Source organism: Canis lupus, chromosome 8 (genome assembly GCF_048164855.1).
Source record: "Canis lupus baileyi chromosome 8, mCanLup2.hap1, whole genome shotgun sequence".
In the NCBI taxonomy this organism is placed as follows: domain Eukaryota; kingdom Metazoa; phylum Chordata; class Mammalia; order Carnivora; family Canidae; genus Canis; species Canis lupus.
In genome coordinates this window covers 49,209,264-49,223,902 of record NC_132845.1, presented here as the reverse complement: position 1 = coordinate 49,223,902, position 14,639 = coordinate 49,209,264, and the positions used below count along the sequence as shown (strand labels likewise).

Sequence of the window (14,639 nt, the reverse complement as noted above, 5' to 3'; positions counted from 1 at the left end):
TTTCTTTTTCTTTTTCTTTTTCTTTTTCCAGCGTGGCAGCTGCTGTAGATTCACTCCCTTGTCCCTGGCAAGTTGAAGGGAGTAATTGTAGCAGTTCAGCCAGATGTGTTCAGGTGCCTCCAGTCAGTGGTATAGCCTACGCCTCAGGTTTCTCATAAACTGGGCAGAAGGCAGTCAAGAAAAAGAAAAATAAGTTGATGTTTTTAGTGTTGCATGTTCTGCCGGCTAGGAATAAAGTCTTTCCAGGCGTGTGATTAAGTACAATGTCTACCCTGCGGTACTTGGAGTTACAGGTTAGGTCAGTGATTCTCGGCCATGTGCAGTTTTATTACCCAGGGGACATTTGGCAGCTTGTCTGAAGACCTTTCTGATGGTCACACTAGAGGGGTAGGGAGTGCTGCTGGCACAGAGTGGGGTAGAGAGGCCAAGGATGCTGCTAAACCTCCCACCTTGCACAGGACAGCCTCGGTACCAGAGAATTATCTGCTTAAAATGTTAGTCATGGCTGAGCTGAGCATTCCTGGTCTGGATCATATGTGTGATGTCAGTAGTTGGAACATAAAATGATGCTAAGATTGCCTCTCCAGTGTTGTTTCCTGTCCCAATTTCATAGGACAGAATGGGCTTTGTGTCTTTTCATTTAGGAACCTAAAGAACTGGTGTGATCTTTCCTCCACAAATACTTTTTTATAGGCAAATCTGAAAAACAGAATGGGTTTGAATCCCACTTTAAATATTACTTTTCTGGGATCCCTGGGTGGCGCAGCGGTTTGGCGCCTGCCTTTGGCCCAGGGCGCGATCCTGGAGACCCGGGATCCAGTCCCACGTCGAGCTCCCGGTGCATGAAGCCTGCTTCTCCCTCTGCCTGTGTCTCTGCCTCTCTCTCTCTCTCTCTCTCTCTATCATAAATAAATAAAAATTAAAAAATAAATAAATAAATAAATATTACTTTTCTGGCATTTAACTAGTCGATGACACTGGTTTCTCCCTGTAAATGTTAATCGATGAAAGATTGTAAACTCTAAAAAAAATTTTTAAATTTTAAAAATAAAAAAATTTAAAAATAAATAAATAAATAAATAAATAAAGATTGTAAACTCTCCAAATGAAGATCTGAAGAAGTACTGAAACTCCAGAGAACTTAAGGCTGGAGCATTCGCAAAGATGGCAGTGATCTTTGAGGAATTCAGAATGTGGGCTGAAAGTTTCTGCCTTAGGCCAATGTGGAAATTCTGAATGTAAGTTTTTGAAAGCTAAGACTGTGTCTTATTTTTGTATTCCCTGTAGCAATAGAGGGCCTCACATGTAATGAACAATTTCTGTTGGTGCTAAGTGGGCAGAAAAGAAAAAGAATTGCTATAATATGAATGTTAGGGGTTTCATGTTCTGAAAGACCGTTTGAATCAAAGTAAAAACATTGAATTGTGTCCATATTCCCGTTTCTTTGAGGCTATTCTGGGCTAAATTCTACATCGCAAATATAAATTCAAGAGCTATTTGAGCAGTTCTGAACGCATTCAAACTGATTCTTGCATAATTTATACTGGCTACAGAAACCACAATGTTATTTGATTCCCATCCTCTAATTTCAAGTAATTGCACTTTCTAAAATGTAGTAGTCCATCATCATTTAGTAGAATCAGTCAGTACATTTCCTTTGGTCCAAATATAATTTTGTAGTCTTGCTTTTTCTTTAATCTATATAGAAAAGAGACCTGCAATGACAGAACCCTTTTCTTGTCTTGCTTGCTTTTCTTTCACAGTAGTATCCGTTGTATCTGAAATTAGTGAAGTCTCAAGAAACAAGACAGGTCAGTTGAAGGGGCAGGGCATTCAAACCAGAAGAGTAGGTGTAGGAGCCTCAGCGCCCCAGTACTGTGTGTCCACCTCCTAAGGAACAAGGCCCTGTCACATAGTCTCACAGTGTTTACTTATGTTAATAGTCAAGTTTTAAAAAAATGCTGCAGGAAGTAATTACTCTGATGCTTTATATCTTAATAAGTGAACACACCTACATACACTTTTTAAATAAAATCCTACTACTTTAAACTTGTGCAACAGCCCAGACCTTTTCCTGTTGTTTGGAAAAGCTCATTCTTCCTGGGTGTTATGTTTGGATAAAGTGTATTGCAGTTTGTTTGCATTGACTTTAACTCTAACCTTGAATCAACTTAAATGCAGCCCTACTGGCATTCTGGGTTGGATAATTCTCTGTTGTGAGAGGGTGTGCTGTGCATTGTAGAATGTTTAGTGGCATCCCTGTCCTCTACCAGGAGCATTTCTCACGGTGGAAGAACCAGAGTCTCCAAATGAAGCAATTGTTGTTCCTGGGGTTGGGGAGATTGCCTCTAGTTGAGAACCACTGATTTAGAGAATCTGGAGCTGTGCTGTTGGGTATGGTTTGGCTACTTAAATTTATGTTAATTAAAATTAAGTAAAATCTAAAACACAGTTCCTCGGTCGGCACATTTCAAGTGCTCAACAGACAGTGCAGCTTGTGGCTGCACTACCAGAGAGCATAGATGTAGGACATTTCCATGATCACAGACTTCTGTTGGGCAGCACTGTAGAGTGGGGCTCATTTATTTGTTGTATCTAATTCTTATCTCTAAAAGAGGCAACTTTGACCCTGTTTCTGATCGAAATAATTGCATACCAATCTATTATTTTTTCTTGTACTCATTCTGAGCAAAGTTTTCCCCCCGCCTTTGGACCTGATATTGGAAAATTCTTTCGTCTCACTGTAAGTTTATAAGGAGCAATAGGAGCATGACCGGAACATCCTGATTATTACTGATACAGACTACCAGAATTTCTATTCCTGGTTTTTATTTGAAAAGTTCACAAAAGGAACCCCTATTGGCCATGTTTGAAATAACGATTTTCTGTGGTCTGACCTTTTAGACCTTGTAGAAAAGATGACGGGAAATGATAGGCTGTAATTTTAGCATTCACTTAAAGCTGATCCCTGTATCATCATAATGTAAGTGTTTTGCATACAGGTGCATGGTGGCTGAAGTGGTAAATGATTATCAAATGCTGGGTGTCCGGGAAAACATGGTACAAAGTTCCTGATCCTTAAAATTTATGACCTTCATGATTTTTTACTTATTCGAGATTGCAGAGGCAGTCAGTGACAGAGCTGTCTATAGTCCCCAGTGTGTTCCCCCATACCTAAGATTGAGTTATGATTATAGGTAGAAATTGCCTGAGTTTAATGTTAGCTGTTTTCACCTAAAGCAGTAGCCTGCTTTGATTTAGAATTTTTTTTTTTAAATTTTTATTTATTCATAGAGACAGAGAGGCAGAGACACAGGCAGAGGGAGAAGCAGGCTCCACGCGGTGAACCCGACGTGGGACTCGATCCCCGGTCTCCAGGATCACGCCCTGAGCTGAAGGCGGCGCTAAACTGCTGAGCTACCCGGGCTGCCCCTGATTTAGAATTTTTATTGAAGGCTGGCTTTGTTCAGAGGCCATTCCTGAGAGAAACATGAGGTGAATAAGACCTGATCCTTGCAGGAGGTTATGTTCTGATAGGGGCATACATGTTTAGACAAATCCTTGTATATAGCAAGGAGGAGTAAAAAATATTAAAGAAAAAATGGGGACTGCATGGAGTTGAGTGCCCAGGAAAGATTTTTTGTGGGAGAGATTTTTTTTGGGGGGTGGGGAGAGAGATTCTTTAGGTAGAATATTCAGTTCAGAACCATGGCTTTTCTAGAGTTTGTTAAAGATGTAATTGAAATGTAAATGTTTACTTTATAATGATTGTGCCCCATATCATATTGCTGGTAGAATGTAAATTAAGGGAAAGGAAACCAGTTTCATATTTTGAAGTTAAATCAGTTATAAAAAATTATTAAAAATATGCTTCCAAACACTTTGAAAATGTCCCAAACTTAGCTTACATCTATTTTTTCCAAGCAATATTCAAAATGAAAATATTATTTTTAATATTTTTTGCTTTATTAATGCAAAAAATATTATTTTTAATAATTTTTGCTTTATTAAATGCCCAGTATTTAGTTGCCTTAAAACTGGATGGTCCTTGGGAATGCCTGGGTGGCTCAGCGGTTGGGCGTGTGCCTTCAGCTCAGGGCATGATCTCAGGATCTAGGATGGAGTCCCATATCGGGCTCTCTTCAGGGAGTCTGCTTCTCCCTCTGCCTATGTCTGTCTGTCTGTCTGTCTCTGTGTTTCTCATGAATGGATAAATAAATCTTTAAAAAAAAAAAAAAAGCTGGATGGTCCTTGAGATCTAGCCTGGGACCCTGTCCACTTTTTATTTCTGTGGAAAATGCATTCTGAGTTTCAAATGACTGAGGGAAGAGTACACTTTTCTAATAGAACCTTCTTCCTATGTGCAGAAAAGCAGAAACAGCAAAATAAAGCCCTCATTTTAAAGTGCAGCTCTGGGGGATGCCTGGGAGGCTCAGTTGAGTTGAGTGTCTGACTCTCACTTTCAGCTCAGTTTTCGATCCCAGGGTTGTGAATTTTAGCCTCATGTTGGACTCCATGCTCAGTGTGGAGCCTACTTAAAAAATAAAACGCGAACTCCGTGACATTGAACATTTAGCTACAGTGATCTTAGGATCCTAGTGAGACTGAATTACTTATTAGACTAGACATTGTATTAGGTGGAATCCTATGAAGTTGTGGGTTTTGTGTTTTAAAAACAGTTGAATGTAAGCAGTTTCACTTTCAGCCTTTAAAAAAAAAGATTTTATATATTTATTCACTAGAGACATAAGCAGAGGGAGAAACAGGCTCCCTCTGGGGAGTCTGATGGGGGGCTCTATCCCAGGACCCCAGGATCACAACCTGAGCCCAGGGCAGATGCTTAACCACTGAGCCACCAAGGGGTCCCCACACAGTTCAGCCTTAAAGGTCTGAAGATGCATAGATCCACATGAAGGCTTCACAATCGATGGGTTCCTTTCCTCAGAAAGATTAAATCTAGCAGCGTTAATCCTACAAAGTTCCAATTCAGTGTGGGACAGAGTGATATTGGTGAGGATAATGGATATCTTTCTCTTTCTGATTCCATCCCCAAGTCCTAGGAAACACTGGAATGAAAGACTTCTATTTTCCAGTGACTATAGCATGCTTTTCTGTAGGCAATTTTTTTGTGTTCCAAGATAAATGTGTGATTCCAGATGAACTAGTAGACGTCTTAGAAATAGTTTGCTTGATATGTGGTACTTTTCCATCTGTGTGGTTGTTGGGAAGCACTTATTCATGATATATTTAAGCCTGAGTGAATTGATCTCCAGAGGAGTGGTCTCTAGCAATACATTTGTTGAAACTTAGACTTGGATCCCTAGCATTCCCAACAGATATCTTAAGGCGAGTGATTTGAATGTTGTTGTTTTTTTTTTTTAACCCTCCGCATGTTTCTGTGACAGGTTTGATCTGATGTTACTAACTGCTGCCTATTTATCTCTACCAGATTATTCTCTACCATCTATTTTTGCCCCTTTTCCCCATATATTCTTTTTTGCTTCTCTTCTTGATGAATTGGTATGATTAAATACTAATACCCTATGCAATATTTGAATATCCCTCTTCAACTAGGAATATTAAGCTACTTAATGAGCCAGTGATGACAGTAGTCTTCTTGTTGTCACAGACACACAGAGTCCATGAGAGTTAAAAAAGATTTTCCAAGAGTATCCAGTTCTTAGAAGACACAGACAATAGTACCTAGTTTTTAATGGAAAACTTTTCTGTTGAAATCAGGCAAAAGTATTTATAAATGTAGAAATTGAGATTCCAAAAAGGCAAGCCAGGTTTGCCGCTATATCAATGTCCCAGAGAATCCCTGTCAAAAATTTCCTCTTGTCCTTGACCTGAAAGAAACAGCTGTGCTGCTGTGTTCGTGCTTCTCAGAGATGGGTAGTATTTGGGGTACTTGTTGAACTAGTGCTGGATAGCAGGCACGATTTATGTTTTTGCTGTGGAGGAAAATAAGTGATTTTGAGAGAGTTGATGATAATTGCATGGTTATCACTCTCCAGGATTCACCTCGTTTAGAAAGACAGGGAAGGCCACAATAGTAGGTATGTTAGAATCACAGGATTTTGGAGTTTTTTTCTGATTGCTTTGATCAATTGAAGAAAGGTGGTAATTTTTTTTCTTAATATATCTAATGTGTACGTGGTAAACTAGCATTTGATGACACCACGGTCTTCTGTCCAATATGAGCAGCTGGTATTCTCACATGCTTTAGTTTTTCTTTGTTAATAGTCCTAAAATTCCCCAATTGTGAACATTCCTCCTCTGAAAAAGTTTATCAAAAATACAGTATCGTTCAAAAAAAACAAACAAAAACAAAAAACAAAAAAAAGAACAAAAACAAAAAAGAAAATACAGTATCATTTACTTCTGTTGATGAATGTTGTGATTTATATGTCTTAAAATTACATTTTAGGGGCACCTGGGTGGCCTGGTCAGTTTAGTGTGTAACTCTTGGTTTCGGCTCACGTCATGATCTCAAGGTTGTGAGATTGAGCCCCACAGTGGGCTCCATGCTCAGCACGGAGTCTGCTTGAGATTCGTTCTCCTCTCTCCTGCGCCTCCCTCTTGTGCTTGTGCTTTCTCTCTCTCTTTAAATAAATAAATAAATCTTTAAAAAATAAATAAAATTAGATTTTTAGACTTCTTCCCTCTCTACAGGGAGCTGCTTCTCTTTAAAGGGTTAGCTCTATATTTCCCAAGCAGCAGTTATTCATAAATCATCTTTGAATCTTGCCATGTTTGCCATTTGCACTATTATTTGCTTAATATTTCTTGTAAATTGACTTTAAATTAATTCGCTCGCCTTTTTAAAATTGAGGGACAGGGATCCCTGGGTGGCTCAGTGGTTTAGTGCCTGCCTTCCGCCCAGCACATGATCCTGGGGTCCAGGGATCGAGTCCCACATTGGGCTCCCTGCATGGAGTCTGCTTCTCCTTCTGCCTCTCTCTCTCTCTCTCTCTCTCTCATGAATAAATAAAATCTTTAAAAAAATAAAATTGAGGGACAATTTATGCACAATAAAAATACCCACTCTAATGATACAGTTTTAATTTGGGCAGTTATATACAAACATATGACCACCAGCATGATCAAGATGTGGAATATTTGCATCTCCTTACAAAGTTCCCTTGAGCCTCTTTCCAGATATGTTTTCTCTTCCTTTCTCTCCCCTCCCCTTTTTAATTTAGATTTTGCTAAACAGTGGTATCCATGAATTCAGGGTTTGAGATGTCCCCTAATTCATGTGAAAGTAAATATATGATTTTTGTTTTCATATTTGGTTCAACTGAAAAAAATATATACAAGAGCTCAATCAAGCATGCTTGAGAGCTGAGAACATTTTAAAAATGACTGTAGAGCAATAGTTCCCAAATTTTATGCCTTAAGATGGTTGTTTTTCTACTACAGCTTACCATTTTTGAAAGGTTGTTATAAACAACTTCTTAGTAAATGAACTTTATTAACAAATGAGTGTTTATTTGGTTGTTAATAACTGCCAACATCTGTACTACAAGTTACATCCTGTATATGGGATGTCAGATCAATTTAGCAGGTCACTACCAGCAGTTTTTAAAAAAATTAAATAGAACAAAATAATAAATAGGTTGTATTCCAAATAAGGGTAGGAATAATACTGGTGTTACTTTATACTGAGTTGATACAATTCTAGCCAAGAGCAAAAATAAGTGTTTTTTTTTTTTTTCACTAATCTATGCAGCCCTATTCCAGATAAATTTAGAACTTCCTACTAGCTTTTAGAAAACTTTTGAGAATTACTCCCTGACTACTTCTACTGTTTTTACCTCGGATTTGACTCTTGAGTTTTCTCCTCTAACATTTAAATTGTGAGAACTTTAATTGGTATTTTAACATCATAAGTGTAATATTTCTTCTTTTGATAGTGGCAGGATATTTTAATATTCTGCACTGACTGAAAGTGATGAAAATCAACTAGTGTAAACATGGCTCTTAAAAAATATTTATAAAATGCTCTGTGTGTGTGTGTGTGTCTTTCATGAATAAATAAATAAAATCTTTTAAAAGGTGGGGGGGCAGTCCAGGTGGCTCAGCAGTTTAGTGTCGCCTTCAGCCCAGGGTGTGATCCTGGAGACCCAGGATCGAGTCCCACGTTGGGCTCCCAGCATGAAGCCTGCTTCTCCCTCTGCCTGTGTCTCTGACTCACTCTCTCTGTGTGTCTCTCTCATGAATAAATAAATCTTTAAAAAAATTTATAAAATGACAAATAGTGGGGCTTGTTTTACAAAATTAGCTATTTCAGTTCTGTGACAATTACCACACAAATGGTTTTTCTTAGCTTTGAAATTGCATTAAGCCATACCATGCATCTTTGTTAAATATAATTGAAGCAAAAATACTGAATCCATTTCATTACACAGCAGAATCAACCACAACTGAAATATAATTTATAAATTTGCAGTCTGATAACTAACAGTGTAATAGCTGTCTCTGAATCCTCAGTAATGAGCATAAAGTGGTTTTGTGATTAGGTATACACACTCTATAAATGCTTTGTTGCGCTGTTTTGGTTGTTTTTTTTTTTTTTGTTTTGTTTTTTTGTTTTTTTTGACAGTATGATTGCTGCAACCTTTTTAAGGCTTAGCGACCAAGGGTGAGCAGAGCCCATAGGTGTCCAGCTCAGAAGTTTGAGTTGGGCACCTGCTCTCTTTCCTAGAAAAGCACTTGAAAACCCCCACATTCACATACTTCGCAACCTGGACTGGCTCGCTTAAGGTCAGTAGGAAAGACATAGCTAAAGACTGCTGGCCTCAAAAGGGGTGGTTGGAATCTGTTGATCATTTTGTTAACAGAAGGACCTTTTTTCCAGAATTTGTTCCTGGTAGGCTCCAGATTTTGAGTCAGGTCACTTTACTCAAGATTTCAAAATGTATTTCAAAATGTATTCAGATGTGTTCATTGGTAGGAAAAGAAGTCTTAGAAGTCTTCAGATGCACTACTTGCAAATTATATGTTGCCTCTGATTTTACCTTTTAACTCAGACAGCCAGGACCATAGACATTTGCATGGGCTCTACTAGGTGGAATGAGGGCGTGAGCTCTGGAGTGAACATTTTAGTTGAGGCCAGGGTAACTGCACATCCTGGTTGGCCCAGAACTGTCTCAGTTTATAACTGTTGTCGTGACTTAATTGTTAATGGTGCTTCCTTTCACTCTTGCAAATGCCCTGGGTTAAATGGTATGTTTTTGGTCATCTAGTTGACACTGTGAAATTTTACCAATAGGGAGAGCATTCTGATATACTTTTTATCTGGGTGAAAACATTAAGCAAGGATCATCTTTAAAGTGAGGCCTGGGGCACCTGGGTGTTTCAGTCAACTCTTGATCTCAGCTCAGGTCTTGATCTCTGGGTTGTAAGTTCAAGTTCCACCTTGGGCTCCCTGCTGGACGTGAAGCCTACTTTATTTTTTTTTAAATCTTTTTTTTTTCATTTTTATTTATTTATGATAGTCACAGAGAGAGAGAGAGAGAGGCAGAGACATAGGCAGAGGGAGAAGCAGGCTCCACGCACCGGGAGCCCGACGTGGGATTCGATCCCGGGTCTCCAGGATCGCGCCCTGGGCCAAAGGCAGGCGCCAAACCGCTGCGCCACCCAGGGATCCCTGAAGCCTACTTTAAAAGGGGGGGCAGGGGGAGGCCTTAGCTCTAATTATGACTTTTGAGTAAAGGACTTTTTCAAAGTGTGAATTGCTTTATTTACTTATTTGATAAAATTGAAAAGCAATATTGCCTAGTGGTTAAGAGCACTGGTTCTAGGGTAGTATAGGCTTTGTTTTAAATTCTGACCCTACATTTGCACCCCGATGTTTTTGGCAGCAATGTCCACAATAGCTAAACTATGGAAAGAGCCCAAATGTCCCTTGACAGATGAATGGATAAACAAGATGTGGTGCGCGCGCACACACACACACACACACACACACACACACAGTGGAATACTACTCAACCATCAAAAATGAAATCTTACCATTTGCAATGATGTAGATGAAATTAGAGGGTATTCTAAACGGTAAATCAGAAAAAGGCAATTATATGATCTCACTCATGCGGAATTTAAGAAACAAAACAGGATCATGGGGAATGGAGAGAAAAATAAAACAAGACAAAATCAGAGAGGGAGACAAACCATAAGACACTCTTAATCACAGGAAACAAAGTGAGAGTTGATGGAATCAGGCAGGGAGGTGAGGGATGGGGTAACTGGGTGATGGGCATTAAGGAAGGAACGGGATATGACGAGCACTGAGTGTTATATGCAACTGATGAATCACTGAACTCTACCTCTGAGTCTAACACACTGTATGTTAATTAATTGAATTTAAATAAAAAAATAAATTCTGGCCCTAAAGCATACTAACTGCCTTTGGGTTAGTCAGGAAGTAATACATATAAAAGTATTAGCGTAATGGCTGGTATATAGTAAGCAGTCCGGTAACTGTTAGTAATTATTAAGGATCACAAATCTCATTGAGCCCTTTTCCTGTGCTCGACCCTATATTGGTGCTAAGGAATTTAAAAAAAAAAAAAAAAAGACATTCCCTAGGAACCTAGCACAGGTACTATTTTTTCCCCTCAAAATCCTGAGACAATCTCTATCTAAATACTGAATAATAGATGTCTTTATACAAGCTTAACCTTTTACTCATTTAGGTTTGTATCTGGCTGTTACCCTGCTGTTGTTTATTAACATTTACCACACAACTGCCTTGTCTGGCACTGTAACAGTTATGGAGGATATGAAATGTGAATAAGATAATCACGGCTGCCCTCACTTGAAGCCTCTGGAGGCATGGTTTTTAGTTTTAGGGAACTGTAACAAATTATACAACTACAAACCAATGCCTCCAGAGGCTTCAAGTAGTTGCCTTACACATATTTAGGAGCCGCGAGCTAGGAGGCAGTGATTTTATTTACCATTTACACAACCCCATAACTGTTACAGTGCCAGACAAGGCAGTTGTTCACATTTAATTTACTGAAGTTAACTATAAATGTTATTTTCCCTAGCCACCCACTTTGTGCCACCTGCTCCACCCTCAACTTCACTTCCTAAAAGAGAGGAGGAGCCAGAACAATTTAAATATAAGCCGTTCTTCTCAATGAGCATGTGCTCTGTAGAGAGACTCAAATGGGGGAATTCAAAGCTGCATTTTCCTCCTGCCTTTCACAATGTGAGCATCTCACCATCACATATGAATTCTGGTGTTTAAAAATTAGTATTGTTCATAAGAAGTGAGTTCTAAACTAAGTCAACTGTTTTTGTCTACTCTTAGCTGAAAAAGTGTGTTGAGTCCTATAGGAAACGTCAGCTGTGTTGCACTTAGAGTCACTATGTTGATGCCCATTATGCTGTGCTTTCCTAAGGGGTTTCAGAGGTAACATGACAGCTCAAGCAAGAATCAAGCTGACTTGAGACTCCTAGTCCTACAAAAGCAGTCAAAATTAGTAGGAGTCTGAATTACTGCCTTCAAGAAGCTTATAATCTAATTGGAGAGAATATTGGAAAGATCATCTCTAAAACCACTTGCAGTAAAGGATGTAAAGAATCGTAAGGATAAAGGGCAATTGCATATTAGAATGACCCCAGTTTCATGTATTCTGTTCCATTGTCCCCATAAATACAATCCTTTTTGTCAGGCAACAGGTCCAGATTCTTTGGGTTAGCAAGAATGATAATGGTATCTTTCTTTAAAATAAATTCGTTTTTAATTTTTTTTGAAGAATTTATTTATTTATTCATGAGAGACAGAGAGGCAGAGACATAGGCAGAGGGAGAAGCAGGCTCCATGGAGGGAGCCCTATGTGGGACTCAATCCTGGGACTCCAGGATCACACCCTGGGCCAAAGGCAGATGCTCAACCACTGAGCCACCCAGGTGTCCCGATATTGATATCTTTAAAGAGACTAGAACAGAGTGAAGTAGTTTTATCCACCAAAGTTTCTTGGAAGTATTGAATTGTGATTTAATAGCTAGAGAGAGAAACAGCAGAAGGATATCTCAGGGCAAGTGTTAAAAGCATGAAATGTGGAAGTGTGGTTGATCAAGCAGAAGTGTTTATCTTTTCATTTGGCCAGATGATTGGGAACACCCTGGAGGGTCACAGGGATGAGGATAATGAGGAACATGACCAGTAGACTGAGGAGTTCAGACACATTCTTTGTCCATTATCTGTTACTCATTCTGCTCATACTCATTAGCTGAGAACACAGAGACCATTTGAGATTACTTACTAACCCATCTCATGATTACATTTAAATTTTGAATTTTATTGGAAACACCAGTTTTAAAATGATTTTTCTGTCTTGTGTAAATCGTATTGGATGTGGCTACATGGTTATTTTGTAATCCCTTTTGGGAGTCAGTGTGATGTAATAGAAAAGTCAGAAACCGGAGTCAGGAAGCCAGAGAGTTCTGGTGTCACTGCTATGTGACCTGTTAGCTCTGTGACGTTAGGCCAGTCACTTTACCTCTCTGAATCTTAGTTTCTTCAGTTCTCAAATGGTAGGCCGGAGGTTTACGTCCTATACTTACTCTTCTTCCGTTCAATGATTGCTTCTACAAGTGAAAGTTAAAACTCTTACTACTGTTACAGAACAGATCTGCTCTCCTTCATGAGGGGCAGAGAGCTAAAAGCCCCAATTGCCTACCTAACCGTACTTTCCCAAAGTTCTTCCCAGGAGTCTTAAGACTCAGAAGAACACAAGTGGAAAATCCCTGGATTAGTCCCTAAGGTCCCTTCCAGAATTAACATTTTTCCATATAAAATTGATAAACTGAGTAGCATTTCTTAAAAAAAAATTGAGGAGAGGCGTAACTGGGTGGCTCTGTCAGTTCAGCAAGCATCCGACTCTTGATTTTGGCTCAGCTCACAATCTCAGGGTTGTGAGATCAAGCCCTGCATTGGGCATGGAGCCTACTTAAGATTCTCTCCCTTCTCCTTCTCTTAAAAAAACAATTTTGAAGAGATACTGCAATACCAACTGTAATATAACCTATTGTACACTTACTCCATATAATTATGATGAGGTGTAATAAGCAGTCTGAAGGAAAAAGAGCATTAAATACACTTGAAGTACACTTGAAGAGTTAGAAGGGAACATAAGAAAGCCTTTAGAACTATTTATAACCCAACTCGTAAAGAAGTTCAGGATAACCAGATTGTCTGCCTTAAGATTGCTAACGAGGTTAATAAAGAAAGGGAAAAGAGTTTGTGTGTTGAATTTTGTAAGATTTTTAAGCATTTCTTTTTTTGAATGGGAGATAGAAGTATACTTGGTACCAAAATCCGAAAAGAACAAAAAGATGTGAGCTGAAACAGATTTGATCTGATGCCCATCCTTCCAGTTCCCTTCTCTGGTGTCAGTCACTGTGACCAGCTGTGTAAGCTTCCAGAGTGTATGGAATCACTTCCAGGTTTGTTTGTTTGTTTTTAAGATTTATTTATTCATGAGAGACACCAAGAGAGGCAGAGACATAGGCAGAGGGAGAAGCAGGCTCCCTGCAGGAAGCCCAATGCGGTAATCGTTCCCAGGACCCGGGATCATGACCAGAGCCAAAGGCAGATGCTCAACCACTGAGCTACCCAGGCGCCCCTTACTTCCAGATTTATGAGGGTATTAGATTTCTGGGGCGACTGTGACAAATTAGCACAAACTGAAAATATGGAAGTGATTTTCCCACAGTTCTGGAGGCTAGAAGTTTGAAATCTGTATCACTGAGCTGCAGTCGAGGTGTTGGCCAGGCTAAACTCCCTGCAGAGGTTCCAGGGGAGAGGAGAGTCTTTCCTTTCTTATGCCAATTTATATTGCCTGTCCACACACATTCCTGAGTTCATGGCCCCATCACTGATTTTTGAGGCCAGCACCACCTTCAGACCTCTTTCCGCTCTGTCCTCATGAAGCCTTCTGTGTGTCTATGTGTGCGTGCGTGCACATGCAAGAGTAGTCTCCTGTTTCTCTCCTACCTGGATACACGTGGCTATGTTTAGAGCTCACCTGCACAATTCAGAGTAATCTTACATCTCAGGATCTTTAATCACATCTGCAAAGACTTTGCTGTATAAGGTAACATTCACAAGTTCCAGGGCATTATGAAGTGAATATCTTTGGAGAGGCCATTTTTCAGCCTACTACAGCAGTAAAATAAATAGCATAACTACTTTTCTGAACCTTGCTTCTAAGAATGTAAAATGGGAATAATCTAGCATTCATTGAAGTCTGTAAATAATGTTACATCCGTAGAGTGGAATCTGGTGTTAACACTACAAATGAAGTGCATGTATACTGACATGGAGCCATATTCACTATAAAGTAGAAAAAAGCAAGTTGCAGGGCATGCAGGAGTAAGGTGCGAATTTGGAAAGAAACATGTCAATCTTGAGCAGCTTTCCCTGGGGAGTGGGACTGGTGGACTTCTTTTACATTGCATGTTTGTACTTTAGAATTTCAAAATCAGATGTACTTGAGGGGCGCCTGGGTGGGTCAGTTGGTTAGGTGTCTGACTCTTGGTTTCAGCCGAAGTCATGATCTCAGGGTCATGAGATAGAGCCCTGAGTTGGGCTCTATGCTCAGTGTGGAGTCTGTTTG

The 14,639-nt window shown here is 39.5% G+C and overlaps 1 protein-coding gene across 4 annotated transcripts in view; it reads left to right on the top strand.

Moving 5' to 3' along the window:
- The window catches only part of PDXDC1 (pyridoxal dependent decarboxylase domain containing 1), a 52,242-nt gene that overhangs the window by 1,509 nt on the left and 36,094 nt on the right, over positions 1-14,639 (top strand). The window contains exon 2 of one of the 4 annotated variants that reach the window (XM_072835868.1): positions 8,711-8,769. The exons of 2 other annotated variants lie outside the window; for them this stretch is intronic. The gene's annotated coding sequence lies outside the window, so the exon portion shown is untranslated. Of the gene's footprint in view, positions 1-3,325; positions 3,496-8,710; positions 8,770-14,639 lie in introns of those variants that run through there. One more of the 4 variants, XM_072835867.1, reaches the window with a different exon arrangement.